The following is a 14,525-nucleotide window of genomic DNA, read 5'->3' on the forward strand; positions in this document are numbered from 1 at the left end:
CAGCACAGTCTCACTTTAGAGATTAAAGATTCCAGCTAGATGCTGGAACCACTGCCGCTAGCACAGCATCAGGACTGGATTTGCAAGTGCCATCAGTGAGGTCATGGCAGTCTCATGCTTAGCTAGGCAGGGTCGATCGGACTTTAATCCCCAGTTTAAAGAAAAAAAAATGATAGGGAAATATTGAACAGTTATGAGTTCTGCTATATATAACTCATTCAAATACTTTCTTCAGAACGTGCAAATTTTATTCATTAGCAACACAGCTCTATATTCTGTATGAGCATAGAGTACGCTTCTGCACCACATAAAGGGTTAGAGTGTAATTTTGTATTTCAAAGTAATTTAAGCAGGGTCATGGAATTTGGTAGTTTCTCATTTACAACGACAGCTAACAGCCTCACAAAAGAGTCTCATAGGCAAAACAATTGATTTCTGACTTCCTCCTGAACAGAGAACCTTCAGTGCCTAGATCGTGTACAATAAAACTGACATCTGAGGGTAGAGCAAAAATATACTTAGCTTTTCTAATCCCTTTGAGGCTTATGAAATTACTGTCTGAAAACTATAATGAGAATGGGATAATTTGTGACATTTCCCTCTGCTGTTAGAAGGTATTGATTTTATGACATTTTTGTTTCTTATTACGTATTACGAGCATAAGGCATCAGAATGTTAATATCAAATGCACAGAATAAACAAGGATAGTGCCAGGTAGTACTTTATTTATTTCAATTATTTTTCAGTTTTATGCTGTAGCTGTTTTACCAGATCCCTGCAGGCTGTTAGCAGGTAAACAATCATTCCTAAACTCCGAGAATTCAGAATTAGAGGAGGCAGCCCATACATAAACTTATTTCTTCCATGAAGCCCAGTAAGATAACTTACCCTCACTATGCGGAGTTTTACCTTCATTGGTTTACCTACGTCATTATTATTATTTCTTTTCAGCTGCATTGTCTGATTAATTTAGACTGGTAGTGCCTTCAGGTAGTTGTCATCTTCCTTTTGACACGTGGGGGACCTGCTGAAAATACTAATATATTCACAATAGGTCCAGTATTGTCACTTGGATTCACTCCTACTGCATTTTACTTTTCAGGTCTTTGGGAAGGATAAGTTCCTTCATCTAGTGGTAAAACCACCAAGACAAGGTTATGGAGAAAGCTATGTCTTCAACACTGTCTTGAAATTCAGTTCTGTAATTAGCTTTGCTTACAGCTGTATCTGGGATCACTGGAAAAAAAAAAAACACGGCTTTTGGCTTTTTGGAAAAATCTCTGTGCTTCCCTTCCTGTTGTTCTTAGCATGTTCATCCCACTCTGTTAATCATACTGTGCATTTTCAATTCCACCCAAGGACTGCGCAAGAACTGGAGATTCAGAAATTTTGACAAAATCCTTGGGAGGTTGCTATGCATACTGCCAAAAGTAGAGAAAGGGAATGAATGAAATCAATGAAGATGCCTGCGGAGAAATACTGTTTAAAATGCACAATGGTAGCACAATTACAATCTAAATAAATGTATGGCAATAAGATACTAATCATATATAATGTAATGATTTCTAGAATCATGTTTTTCTGCAAGGAGAACCCTATACCTAAATGAACCACTAATCTCTATGGTAAGAGAAAAAAAGTGGATACTTGTGATGCTGGCCAGAAGACCACTGTATATGGAGGTGTTACACCGCCTGGGTGGCCTTGCCCTTATATAGCAGTGCAGCACCAAGTTCACCCAAGAGCATTGATTCTGTTTGACTGTATAAATGATAAATAGAGCTGTTTTCTTGTAAGAATCCTGTAATAGCTTGAAAGACCAAAAGGGGATAATAATTGATGGGGTCTGCATGGTGTGCTGCACATGGATCAGAGTCCTGTTCGATGCTACACAGCTCGGGGCTCCCAGCTTCTAAAGGGGCATAAGATTATCTATGTCGTTCTCTTCTTATAGCCTTAGTGCAAATAAATAGCACTTTAAATGGTACCTTACGGAGTCTGAGTGCCTTTCTTACTGGGTTCACAGTGAACCAGCACCTCCTGATGGAAAACAGGAAGGCATCTTTTGCTCACCGACTTACTTCTTAGTCCCAGAATAAAGCTTCAAATATAACTTTGGTCAATAAAAAAACTGGGTGAGAATACTAAACAGCTGCTGAACTATGAACTGATTAATGCACTGCTAGTGCACTGGTTTCTCAGTTCAGGTGCAAAGAGGAACAGGATTTCTGTTCATTCTTTTACTAAAGTGTGCATGTCATCAGGCTCTGGTTATGAACGTGGACATGGAGAAGAGAAAATAAGTCTACATATTAAGCATGAAAAATACCAGAAAAAGTGAAGATGCTAGAGATGCATCTCAGGTTCTGATGTTCTACTGAATGCGTATAATTGTTTCCAAGCACATATAGATACATATTATACATATTCATACATGCATAAAGCAGTTATATGCAAAAGTTAGAAAAACAAAACCCACCAAGCTTTGAGTATTTTCGTGTGTTTTATGAAGGTCTGAAGTTAAGCATAATGAATGTGGAGTTATCTCTACTGTAGTCGCAATGATCTGTAGGCTGAGTTACAAGTAATCTCAACTTCAGAATGTTTAAGTTAGCCCTAAAATATATGGACTGTATGCTAGAGAAAATGTTGGCTTAGAAGAGGATTACAGATACAGCTGTGAGCAATGACAAATACCTAAACTGAAAGAATTCAAAATCAAATTCAGACGCATGGTAACTCCGATGCGCATCACCATCATGTTTTATACCATAATTCCTCCTTGTTTATGAACAGTGTTAATTTAATATTGGCCTAAATCGTCACATGATGTCCAAATATTCCAACAGTCAAATAAGGAGAAATCATAACAATTTATACCTCCTGGTAATCTAAATCAAGGCAGTCTTTAACTTATCAACTATCTACTTGCAGATATATTATCATCTAGAATTCTTTCAGACCTACAAAATGTTTCAACTGATTTCAATGGGAAAAAAGTCATTTATAGGATCTAATCGTCTACTTGAAACTATTAAAAGCTTCCTGACCAAAAGAGAGGCACACTTTATCCCTGAGTCATCTCACAATCACTGTGTATGTTTACAATGGAAGTGAAGAAACATTCTTTTTACTTAGCCATCTGCATTTATATTGATACATTATAAGAACAAAAAAAAAACTATCCAGGAAACAAAATTTTTGTCCTACAGTTGATGTGGATATAATGGATTTTAATTTTACTTTTTAAGTTCACTGTAGGGGTACTCATAGCACTTGATATTGGTTAATGGTATTGCACAAGAATAAGAATGAAGGCATAAGGGAAAAGAAGTTATTTTTATGTCTTGTGAAGTTGACTAAGTTGCAGATACGTGAACTAGATTTGTATTGAATTTATATAGAGCTTTCTTACTGAAAAATATATAGTGAAGAGAAGGGAAAAACAGTATCATAATAAGGTCAGAGGATGAGAAAATAACTGAGTTGTCCAGAAAATAAAGACACGCTGGGATCTCATAAACTGGGATATCATTCCTCTAGGTAATCAAAAACATTCAAAATATCGTTCAAAATGAATCTGTCCCTTGTGGGGACTTTAAATGAACCAAGCTTACTTTGTCTGAAATAGTGCTTTTATAAAGAAAGTATTACAACCAGGGAAAAGCTTTCCTTGTATCCCTCAACAATAAAGTCTGAAAATACAACGTTATTGAAATTCTTTTTATGTGTACTTCAGAAACCAAATCATGTTGGGCTTCTTTAAAGAAGCACATATTGGTAGATTTTGTCTGATTTATACAGTGTAATCGTATTTATATCATAATTTTTCTTGTTTATAACAATAGTCTTATAAATATTTCATCCAGTTCTTTTTCAACATAAATATTTCAATTTCTCAGGGTCACAATGTGATCTGAGTGCAAATAGCTTTCAAGTAGCAGGGGTCCAAGCCATAGATATGTATTCAGATTTGGACCCAGCTACTGAAGTGGCATGTGTAAATGCTCAGATCCATTGCTCATGCTATTATCCCTATTGGATATAATAGGTACCCAGTTAGTATTCCATATTCTTATTGGAATTTTCTCTAAGCAAAGTCTGTGGAATTCAGCACTATATCGACCATTGCTAAACAATATATGGCTTCTGTTCTTCTATCTGTATGGATTGCAGTCATATTTCCTTATATATTAAGGAATGTATCATCATTAGTTAGTTAATTATTGCTGGACTGGCTGGTTGGTTTTAGTTTTAAACCATCCTGCTCATAAATCTCACAAATAAGATTTTGTCTGAGCATTCAGATGGTCCATTGAGATGGGTGAAGAATACTTATTTTCAGATCACAAAGCCTGTTTCACAGGCACAGGAACAGCCCCTGAGCCCACTCTATCCCTCATTTGAATACCCTTATTTTGTACAGTAGACAAAAAAATATATTTAACCAATTTATTCTCTTTCACCACACAGCTACAACTATCAGACATACCAGAGAGATCCTGGTCCAAAGGATGACATGTATAAGAGACTTTTTCTTACTCCAAACACCTATGCAGATTCTGGTTATGTTCATTCAAGTGCATGTATTTCTAGGAAGTATGAGGGTTTCTATTGAATCTCTCTATTATATTTCTCTTCTATGATACATTTCTATATCAGATAGATGTAGAGCTTCATAGGTTGGATAGCGGGGAGCACAGGAATATCTGCCATAGCTCTATATTACTGGAAAATTCCCATGAGCTCCCCAAGTGTATTCACAGATTTGGTTCCATTCTTTAAAAGATACTTAGTTCTGAGCAGTTAGTTTCTTGTAGAAATTATCTGAAGGATTTTCCAGAATAATTACTCTTTAGTTATAGGCTGATTGACTAGATGTACTGTAAGATTGCAATGTGGAAATTAAAAGTTTTCAAATACAGATACAAAACAAAAATAAAACAAATGGAAAACAGTACTTAATAAAGGATAAAATTCAAGCCCACGGATATTAAGTTAACTAATACAGCTAAAGCCAAAGTGTTATCACTATTTCTCTAATCAAGAAGAAATATCATTAACCAGTATTTCAGATCATTTAAAAGGCAGTATTCTCATTTGCAGTTTCAATTTTTAGCAGAGTTTCTGAAGATAATTAACCACACGAATGAGGCTTCTGGTGGAAAACATGCAGAAGGCTTTCATGCTGCAAGTTATTTTTTGCAGCAGAACTACAGTATGTTCTTTCAATTACTGTACAGAGCAAATGCATGCAGATATGGGTTCAGTTCAACCAGTTTGCCATCAGTCACAGAAGAAATTACAGAATCCATTTTAAGACATCAGTTGAGGAATCCTTGGAATGTCACAGCTTGATCAACAGTGTGCTCTTTCAAATATGGAAATCATGTTTTAAATAAACTGAATCCTTTGAAGGTAATATTACTATAGCCGAGACATTTAAAATTAGACTTAAGGTTGTTGGGCTCTTTTTTTTTCCCTCCCTTTAGGCATTCATCAGTGTTTTACATAAAAGGTTAATATCAAGGGAAAGAAATCATGAAATAGAAAGAAACATAAAGCATTAAGAAGTGGTTAAAGGATGGAAAACAAACAAGTACTATGTAGGGACATTAATTTACACACAAACTTTCATTTCGTACTGAAGGAGCCAAGTGAAGGAGAAGATACAGAGCTGTGAGAGATACCAAGCTGCTGCTTTAGTGTGATTTACCAACATTTCTAACTAAGGCACAACAGTTAACAAAAGGGATGAAGAGGGATTTATTTTCTTCATCACTCTAATAGAAACCTTCTGTTAAGAAAATTAGGGAGAGTGGTTTTGTGTGATCCCCCAAGAAAGAAAAAAAAAAGAAAGGTGAAAATTAATGTATAAAATAATTGCTGAAGGTTAGAAATATGAAATTAAAATGTGAAATATCCCAATGCCAAGGAAACTAACTAGATATATCCCAGGTAACCTTATCTACAACAGCCAAAGTATTACGGTGTTAAGTTCCAGTGAGTGATATGGTGCTTCCTTAAAATCCACCAAACCCCTACTTTGACTGGCATTCAGCACATTGCTCTCTAAAGCAAAGCAGTAAGCATGGGGATTGAGGAATATGTCTAGTATTGTTATTATTAAATCAAGAGATTTTCAAGTTGTTTACCTAATATTTTAAACTTTTGACATAATAAACTACTTCATCACTTATAGTGCTTGTGGTTAATCATGAAAAATATTCACTGGCCATGGACATATTTGAGCGTTCAATGAGAAAGTTTCTAATAATCAAAAGAGAATGATCCAGTCCCCATGGCATCAGCATGATAATGATACCTCAACCGGTATAGAGAGCTCAATACCATTAGGAAAGGTATTATTTGAGGTGCAGCAGCAGTACCTCAAGTATGAAGGAACAGCACAGATGGAACCTGAAGTTGGTGATAGCACCAGCTCTCTCCATCAGCCCTCTGTTATATGTTTATGGTTTATGGAAATTGTCTGTTAACAACTCTAGTACCTGCTTTGCAGGAGGAGAAATTCAGAATATCAAAGGCAACATATCATGTCTCTTCGCTTGTAGGTATAACCAAGCATGTGAAAAATATTATGTTTTAAAGCAGGGGAAAATCTTCCTAATTTCTTGATGATGAACAGAATTTGACTCTTTTTTTGTCTTAATGAATATTTAATATATGCTTAAAAGTGAAAGTTAAGAATTAACTGCCTTACTGTGTTTAAGGAGTCTGACTTCCATGAGATTTACACAGTATTTTGAGTTGGGTCAAAGTTTTTGGCATGAATACAAATGCTATTTGCAACAACAGGTACTGATCTGAAAATCATTCGCGGCCATTAGTGGTGCATTTAGGACTCATTTGTTTCTGTTTTTATAACTTATTTTTTTGTTTTATTAATTATTTTACATTTGCTTTCTTTGATTTTACGCCAAAACCTTTTTAGTGAATGCATTAATTTTAATGGAAAAAAAAAGCAAATATAGATAAAACAAAACACTTTTTTTTTTTACATACAAAGAGTTGCAAGACAAACATTCCTATGAAAATAACGCCTATAAAGAGCATAAATTTGTTCAGGGAGAACTAGAAAGTTGTGTTGATTTCTCCAGAGGTAAGTAGAAAAAAGCTATGCTTGAAAAAGTGTGACAGGGAAGGGTCATGGTGTAGACAATAGTGGATTTAGAAATTATTTACCCTCTTAGACGATTTCAGTAAACCAACTTTTTAGCTCTATCTGTCTTGATTATTTGAAACAAAATGTTTTGTGCAAGAAATGAAAATAGGTTGATTAAGCATATTCTCATCCTCACCCCATGCATCCTGTACATTACCATGACACCCTGTGATGTAGGATAGCTACAATGCGGAGTAATAGATGGGAAATTGTTTCAGGCCCCGGTGGTTCTGGTGTATGATTATGTTACAGGCTAGCAATCATAGAAATTGCCTCTGAAAGTCATACACAGCTCACCCATTCACTGAGCTGCTCACAGAAGCCAGGGGATTTGTGTGCTTCAGGAAAGCATATGTTATAAAATAGGTATTTATAATGAAGTCTTGTAGATGAGTCATATTTCTCTAAGTTCTTCATGTGGATTATAGCTTGTGAAGACAGGAAAGAAGAGTTATACTGAACTGTTCTGTAAGTCATTATCTTCCCTTGACATATGGCACAATTTCTTGTTGGGAGCAGATGCTGTCAGTGTAGCAACCTAGCACCAATGAAGACATTGTCAGTTGTAAAGTTACATTACAGTGAGTGCATAATTAGTTGTTTTACATCTACTTTTACTTTGACAATTAGGAAGTTTAACAAGAGAAGGCAATGGAGGAACTATAACTTTTCTACTTCAGTCAGAACACAGACTTACGAATTGAGGAACATGTATTTCACACTGCTCCTGATTTCAATTTAAATTGAACCAGCCCTGAACTAACAGGTCCTCTAAATGGTCTTATCATAGGTCATCATCCAAGGGGCTAAATGTCTTCTGAGAATTGCTGTGGTCATCAGTCTATCAATTTTTGCACTTCCCATGCATAGACTGTAATGGTATGCCGTGTTCATTTTCAGAGTAGTTTTCTCGGTTCCATAAAAGAGCATGTCTTAAAAAAGATGAAATTGAGTTCATATTATGAAACAGTACATCATTTGGCTTTTATAGGACATAGCTTAACAACAGAAAATTAAGTATAAAATAGATGAAATAACGAGATAGTTTGCTACAACTGAATGTTTGTTTCAACTTGTTCTGGCCTGTTTCTGACAATATAAATTCACAAATATTTTGAAACAATATGTAAAAAGAAAAATGAAGTCAAAAATAACTTCATTCAAATCCCTTTCAGAAAGGATATAACAACAAAACTAACCCAAGTTGGTCCTCTTCTCATTAACTCCTTTAACCTGTGGCTTTCTGATAGCAGAAGGCCAAACCCATTGTTTTGCTTCACACACAAAGCTCTTTATGCAATTAAAATACAATATTGAAAATGATAATTTATATCAACATTTCTTGCAAAGATTGTATGTATCAAGTGACCTGTTTTTTGGCAGTGTTTCTAACAGCAGTTTGATTTTATGCAACCCATCTGGAACAAACTCCAGGAGCATTTTAACTCTGGAATGTAATTTTAACTTTGGTCTCCAGATGGTCCAACTCCTTAGAGTTTTACCAGTCAAGTCACAAATAAAGTTATCTATGCAAAAATAATAATTAACAAACACAAATGCTTGTATTTAGAAAAAAAAGGGGGGAGGGAGGGGGGCTACTCAGAAAATTCTCATCTACAGTGCAGAGTCCACGGTTGACTTTTTCTATTGACACAAAACCACAGAGAATTAGAAGTAAATGGCAGAATTTGTTTTCTAAAGCTGAGGACCCTCACTGGTGGGAGGAGCTGTACTCAGGCCCAGAACCCCTAGGCTGGCCTCACTGGGGACAGTGGGCTTGTCCCCTTGGCAAGGCCATGGCCCTGCCAGCCTCCTGCCCTCATGAGATGTCCATTCTACTGCTCCCTGGTAGAAGCAGGCTTTTGAAATAGGAACTTTCAGTGTTTTCATTAAAAATCAGTAAAAAAGTATCACTATTAACTGCTAAAAGGTGAATGACTTCCGGTGTTACTCTAGACCCAATGAGTATTAAGAATTATGGAGTCTGTTTTTCCAAGAAAGAGTAAGAAACATCATTGCTGCTGTTAATTTAAAACGCAAACGAAGCCAAATTAAATATCTGTCAAGTCCTCATTTTGGGGTATGAAATTTAAATCAATCTACTTTAAGGCTTGTTTGCTTTATTCTGTCAGTGTTAGGAAAAAAAGATAGCCCATAATACACCAAACCACACATCTCTTTGCCCAGTAACACTTGGGATGCAGAGGTTCAGTAGTAGTTCTGGGCCAGCCCTTGTGCTGTTGTTAACCTCTCCAGTTGCCACGCAGGTCATGGTGGGGGTAACGGTACTGCACTCGTATGTGCATCTGCTCTGGCTTGTAATTGCAGCATAGATGAAAGAGAAAACTTTCATACATTGTTGTGAACCTATTTGCAATTTCATCATCTGCAAGAGGGATTTCTTCCCCCACCAACCTTTATCTTTGTTATCTTCTTTTTTTTTTTTTTTTTTCCTATTCAGCAGGTAGAAATGAATATTCTACAAGTTTTGTATTCTAACTCTGAAGTGTTTATTTCTAAGAAATTTTATATTACCCACTGTGTTTCCTGGTATTATTAGTGATACTGCACTGCTTTCCAAAGTTGATAATGGATTTCTTAGTATTTCAGAAACATAGTATTGTTCCATTAACACTGGACATGTTCAGAAGCTCTGACACCTTTGGTTAAAATTTAGCACTCAGTTTTGTTCATACAGTCATTTGTGCATATTACTAATACGTGTTCACTTGAGTTGCACTTGGAACTTCAAGACATCTGGTGCCTCCATTCTGCTGATCCCATTACTGCATAGAGATATGAGCTGTCTTTAAATTGCAGTTTCTCAGAAAAGAAAATTAACCTGTGTTGAGCTCTGTGCTGTCACTTCTGGTTTGTGTACAGTTACAAAATTAATTCATTTATAGTAGTTTTGATATCTCTATGCTACACTGCAGATGTCATAGGAGGTATATCGATTGATTTAAGTGAAACTACAACTAGAAAACCAGTACATATGTGGCTTTATATGTGATTAAGTGGTTTGCAGACTGAAGCTCTAATGCATTTAACAATCCCCGTGTGCACTAGTATATGGAAAATGAGTGCATTTGTAGAAATGTGTATTTTCATTTAACTATTCAACATAGCTGTAGGCTTAGCATATATTAGACATATGTTTGTTTCTTTTTCAAGTTTCCTGTTGCCCATAACAATATAGTATTAGACAAAATTTGAAATAGCTGAAAAATATGAATAGTTTACATAACTCCTAAGATAATTAAAAGATAAAAAAAAAAAGTTGAAATCTTTAAGACAATTTATTCTTACATATGTATGTGTATGTACAAAAGATTTCCCAGCAGTTAGAAATTGTATAAATGCTTATTCCTCGTTTTTATGAAATTGATAAATTTGTTTAATGATCAATATGCTCCCATGATCCTGATGCATCAAAGATCACTTACATTTAAGTAGTAGATAAGTACTCTGTGGGATGAATTATCAAACTTCTGCTTTCAAGGTCTATACCTTGTTTCTATTAAAGCTTTTCTTATCTGATGTACTGAAGCAGAGAAGCAGACCACACCTCAATATGATAGATGGACCTCCTCTCAACATGGCCTGACGAATGCTGTGGATATATTTTTATTTCTTTATTTATGTTGATATTATTATTATTTATAGGATGGCTTGGGTTGGAAGAGAGATCATCTAGTTTCAACCCCCTGCCATGGGCAGGGATGCCACCAGAACAGGTTGCCCAGGGCCATGTCCTGCCTGGTCTTGAACACCTTCAGGGATGGGGCATCCACAGCTTCTCTGGGCTGCCTATTCCAGTGCCTCACCACTCTCTGAGTGAAGAATTTCCTCCTAAACTCTAATCTAAATTTCCTCTCCATTTTGGTTTAAAACCATTCCCCCTTGTCCTATCATTATCTGACAGCAAAACGTTGTTCTCCATCTTTTTTATAAGCCCCCTTATAAGTACTGAAAAGCTGAAATGAGGTCACCCTGGAGCCTTCTCTTCTTTAGGCTGAACAGCCCTAGCTCTCTTAGCCGTCCTTCCTAGAAGAGGTTCTCCAGCCCTTGATGACCATCTTCGTGGCTGTCCTCTGGACCTGTTCTAACACATCCTACTTGTGCTGGGGGCCCCAAACCTGGACGCAGCACTCCAGGTGCGGCTTCACAAGGGCAGAGCATAGGAGGACAATCACTTCTCTCCCCTGCTGGCCACCCCTCTGTTGCTGCAGCCCAGGATGCAGTTGGCCTTCTGGGCTGCAAGGTCACACTGCTGACACATGCCAAGCTTGAGAATGATGGAGAATAAAGAGTGGTGGGACAACACTAGCAGACAGGCCCAGACAGGATAAACATCAGCATTTCATACTACCGGTCTTGTAATTTTTAAAGACTTCATTGCAAATAGCTAAATAGCTGAGGAAACAGGACATTTGTAATCATGCTGGCTATATTCTGGAAAGCGCCTCTGTCTGCCAGGTACTGTAGTGCTATATGGACACTTAAAAGTTTGCAGAGGAGCCATGGAGGAGCTGGTTGCACTGGTAGCCACAGGCAAAGTGCTTCCACTTCATGGAGGTAAGCTCACGTCTCGTGGTGTCTCACTGTCTCTTTACTAGCCACAAACTGAAGGAGAAGCAAAAGAAATAGAAATTCTAGTTAAATCTCCTAATAAATAAAGACAACAAAGACCAAACAAAAAACTGCCTCCCCCCCCCAAAAAAAAACCACCACCAAAAAAAAAAAAAAAAAGGCAAGCAAACAAAAAAACCACAACACCAAAAACAGAAATAGCAAAAGCTTTTCAAGTGAACACTTGACTAAGTGAGTCAAGCTACCTGTGGAGCTGTACATGAATTCAAGTGTGAATTCATGCCAGAGAAAACAGCCTCCTGAGGTTTAATGAACTCTATACAAACAACAGGAAAGTTTTCCATCAAAGTCATAAATTCTGTTTCCATTACTTCTACATTCATGAAGTAAGTTGCTGCTTAATGTAGCTGGATGAAAGCCTGTAAGTTGAAAACAAAGTGATTTTTATTGTGGATCATAGAACTCTAGTGGGGCCAGGGAACAGCTGAGATAGCACTGCAACAAGATGTCTGCAACATTACTCTAACCCAGTAAAATCTAGCGCTGCTTTAAAACAAGCATGGGTAACAGTCTGTACTGCTCTGTTTTAAGCTCCAACCGTCTAAAACACAGGTACTAATATCCTGAAGGCTTTCACTTCACTCTGAGGCAATTCCTTTTTTAAGTTAGTGTTATTAAAGTGCCTTTAATGAAGATAAACACTTTTTTTTTTTCTTCTCTCTCTATGAGGTATCTGTTTTCCTCCCCACCCCAGTTTTTTTAACTTTTTTAATTCACCATGTGTGTCATACAGAGCACACTCTTGAACCTTCCCCAGTGCTTAGTGGAGAAAAAAATGGCTGGTCACAGCAGCTTAAACACATGACATTTTAAGCAAAAGTTATTCAGAAAAAGACGTCTCTCTGCAATGAGACAGAGCAAGCTGCAGAGCTGTCATTTGTTAAATTGGGTATTGTCTCATTACATTTCTAAGCATAGTGTCAGGAAAGATCAGGTGCAGACTGACAGATTTGACTGGCACAACAACTTTACCACAATCGCACAGAAAACATTAGCTATTAAGGATATACACAAGCAAAAATAACAGATTAAATATCCTATAATTATAACTTCTCTAACAGATGCTGCTATATGAATTTTATGTCATTAAACTTCTTTAAGTATCCCAGCCATAAAGCAAACATACCCTTGCCACACACTGAAAAGGAGCAAAAGAAATAAACTAGGGAGGATGAGAAAAAACTTGTTCTATGGCTTGGTCTTTTATTTTATTTTATTTTATTGATTGTTTGTGATATCCTTACATCCTTTTGGGATAGCCTTATCAAAGAAACTGTTCAAACAAAGTGAAACGTACCTCAAACCCATCAGAATCCAAGTCTAGCCCAAAGACTTTCTCGGCTTTCAAAATATCCTTTTTTCTGTCTTACAGACTGTCATATCTCCCATTTGTGAAGCACAGGAAATGGAAACATGGCAATACCATTTCCAGCATAATCACACTGTGCTCCAGGACCACACTTCCCTGTGAAGTATTCAGCTTGAATTCTAGGCCAAAGTAAGAGTAGTGTCTTACAAGTAAAGTGAACATTTGCATGAAATTTGAATGAGTCGTACTTAAACTATGACATATGAATCTGTGAATATTCAAAGTTCTGCATTTTGACTTTAACTAAATGAACAATTCCTGTTTTGTCTAATTTTTTGATGGTCTTAAAGAAAAAAAAAAAAAAAAAAAAGATCCCCCACTTCTATGTATTTGCTAAAACACAGGGAGGGCTTGCGTTCCTCAGCCGCCAGTGATAGTGGGGAAGCCAAGGCCCGAGGCAGGCTGACTCCTGCTCAGGCCGCTGAAGCTTCAGAGCCTTCTGGAGTGGACAATGTCCTCCTTCTCTGGCCTTGCTGTTCCCAGTGCTGTTTCTCACACTTTTGCCCTCACTGGGCAAAAAAAAAAAAAAAAAATAGGCAGCATTTTACCCTTACTACAGCACATTTTCCCAGTGGCACCAGCTGCATTGCCAGGCCCAGCCAGGCCTGCACTGGGGCCTGGGGACAGCTGGGACCAGCCAGAACCAGCTGTGTCAGCATGGCGCAGCCCTGCCTCACCTCACCGAGGCTGTCTCCACATAGACCAAAAACACTTGGTCAAACCTCTGTGCAAAGAAGCGATCGTGTAGTAAAAGAATGACAACTCCTTATTCATTGCTTCTGAAGTGTTGCTCTTATATGAGAGACCTGACTGATTCTGAAACCTTCATCTGCCAGCTTAGGCTGGGAATGGTAGGCGTTGTAAGACCAACTTCCAAATCGCACTTTTCCACATTGTCGTCTCTGTGGTGTCAGCTCCCCAGCGTGTGAGGAAAGGGAAAATTCCTCATAGTCACGCCACTCTTTGCAAGTTTCTGCTTATTTGATTCAAGCCAGAAAGTCTCAGAGTTCCCACAGAGCTTTTCTGGGCCTATCGCTGACACGGCCTTCATTTCTCTGAGAAGTGCATTCTGTTGGCAAAGTTGGAGGGGTAAAGTTTGGATCTTTTAGATATGGCCCTGACTATTGTCCTTTCTGTGCCGTAGCACCTTAAAAATCAATATAAGCAAAAGGGTTTCTCCAGAGGTGCAAGGTGAGAAAAGGCTTTTTCAGCTAGATTTTTTTGCCCACAGGTGTATTTTGGAGGACAGGCTAGTTGGGAAACATTTTGATACACCTGCCCAAACAACTACACCTTCCCATTTTTTTTTTTTTTAAATTT

The 14,525-nt window shown here is 37.3% G+C and overlaps 1 long non-coding RNA gene across 1 annotated transcript; it reads right to left on the reverse strand.

The window, feature by feature from the left end:
* Window positions 1-11,294: 11,294 nt before the first annotated feature.
* LOC106046556 (uncharacterized) lies at window positions 11,295-13,334 on the reverse strand. The gene is made up of 3 exons (XR_001213301.3): window positions 13,134-13,334; window positions 12,022-12,195; window positions 11,295-11,809 (listed from the first exon to the last, which is right to left on the reverse strand). It is a non-coding gene; the product is annotated as an uncharacterized lncRNA (long non-coding RNA).
* Between the last annotated feature and the right edge of the window lie 1,191 nt (window positions 13,335-14,525).

This window comes from Anser cygnoides, chromosome 13 (genome assembly GCF_040182565.1).
Source record: "Anser cygnoides isolate HZ-2024a breed goose chromosome 13, Taihu_goose_T2T_genome, whole genome shotgun sequence".
Taxonomy (NCBI): Eukaryota; Metazoa; Chordata; class Aves; order Anseriformes; family Anatidae; genus Anser; species Anser cygnoides.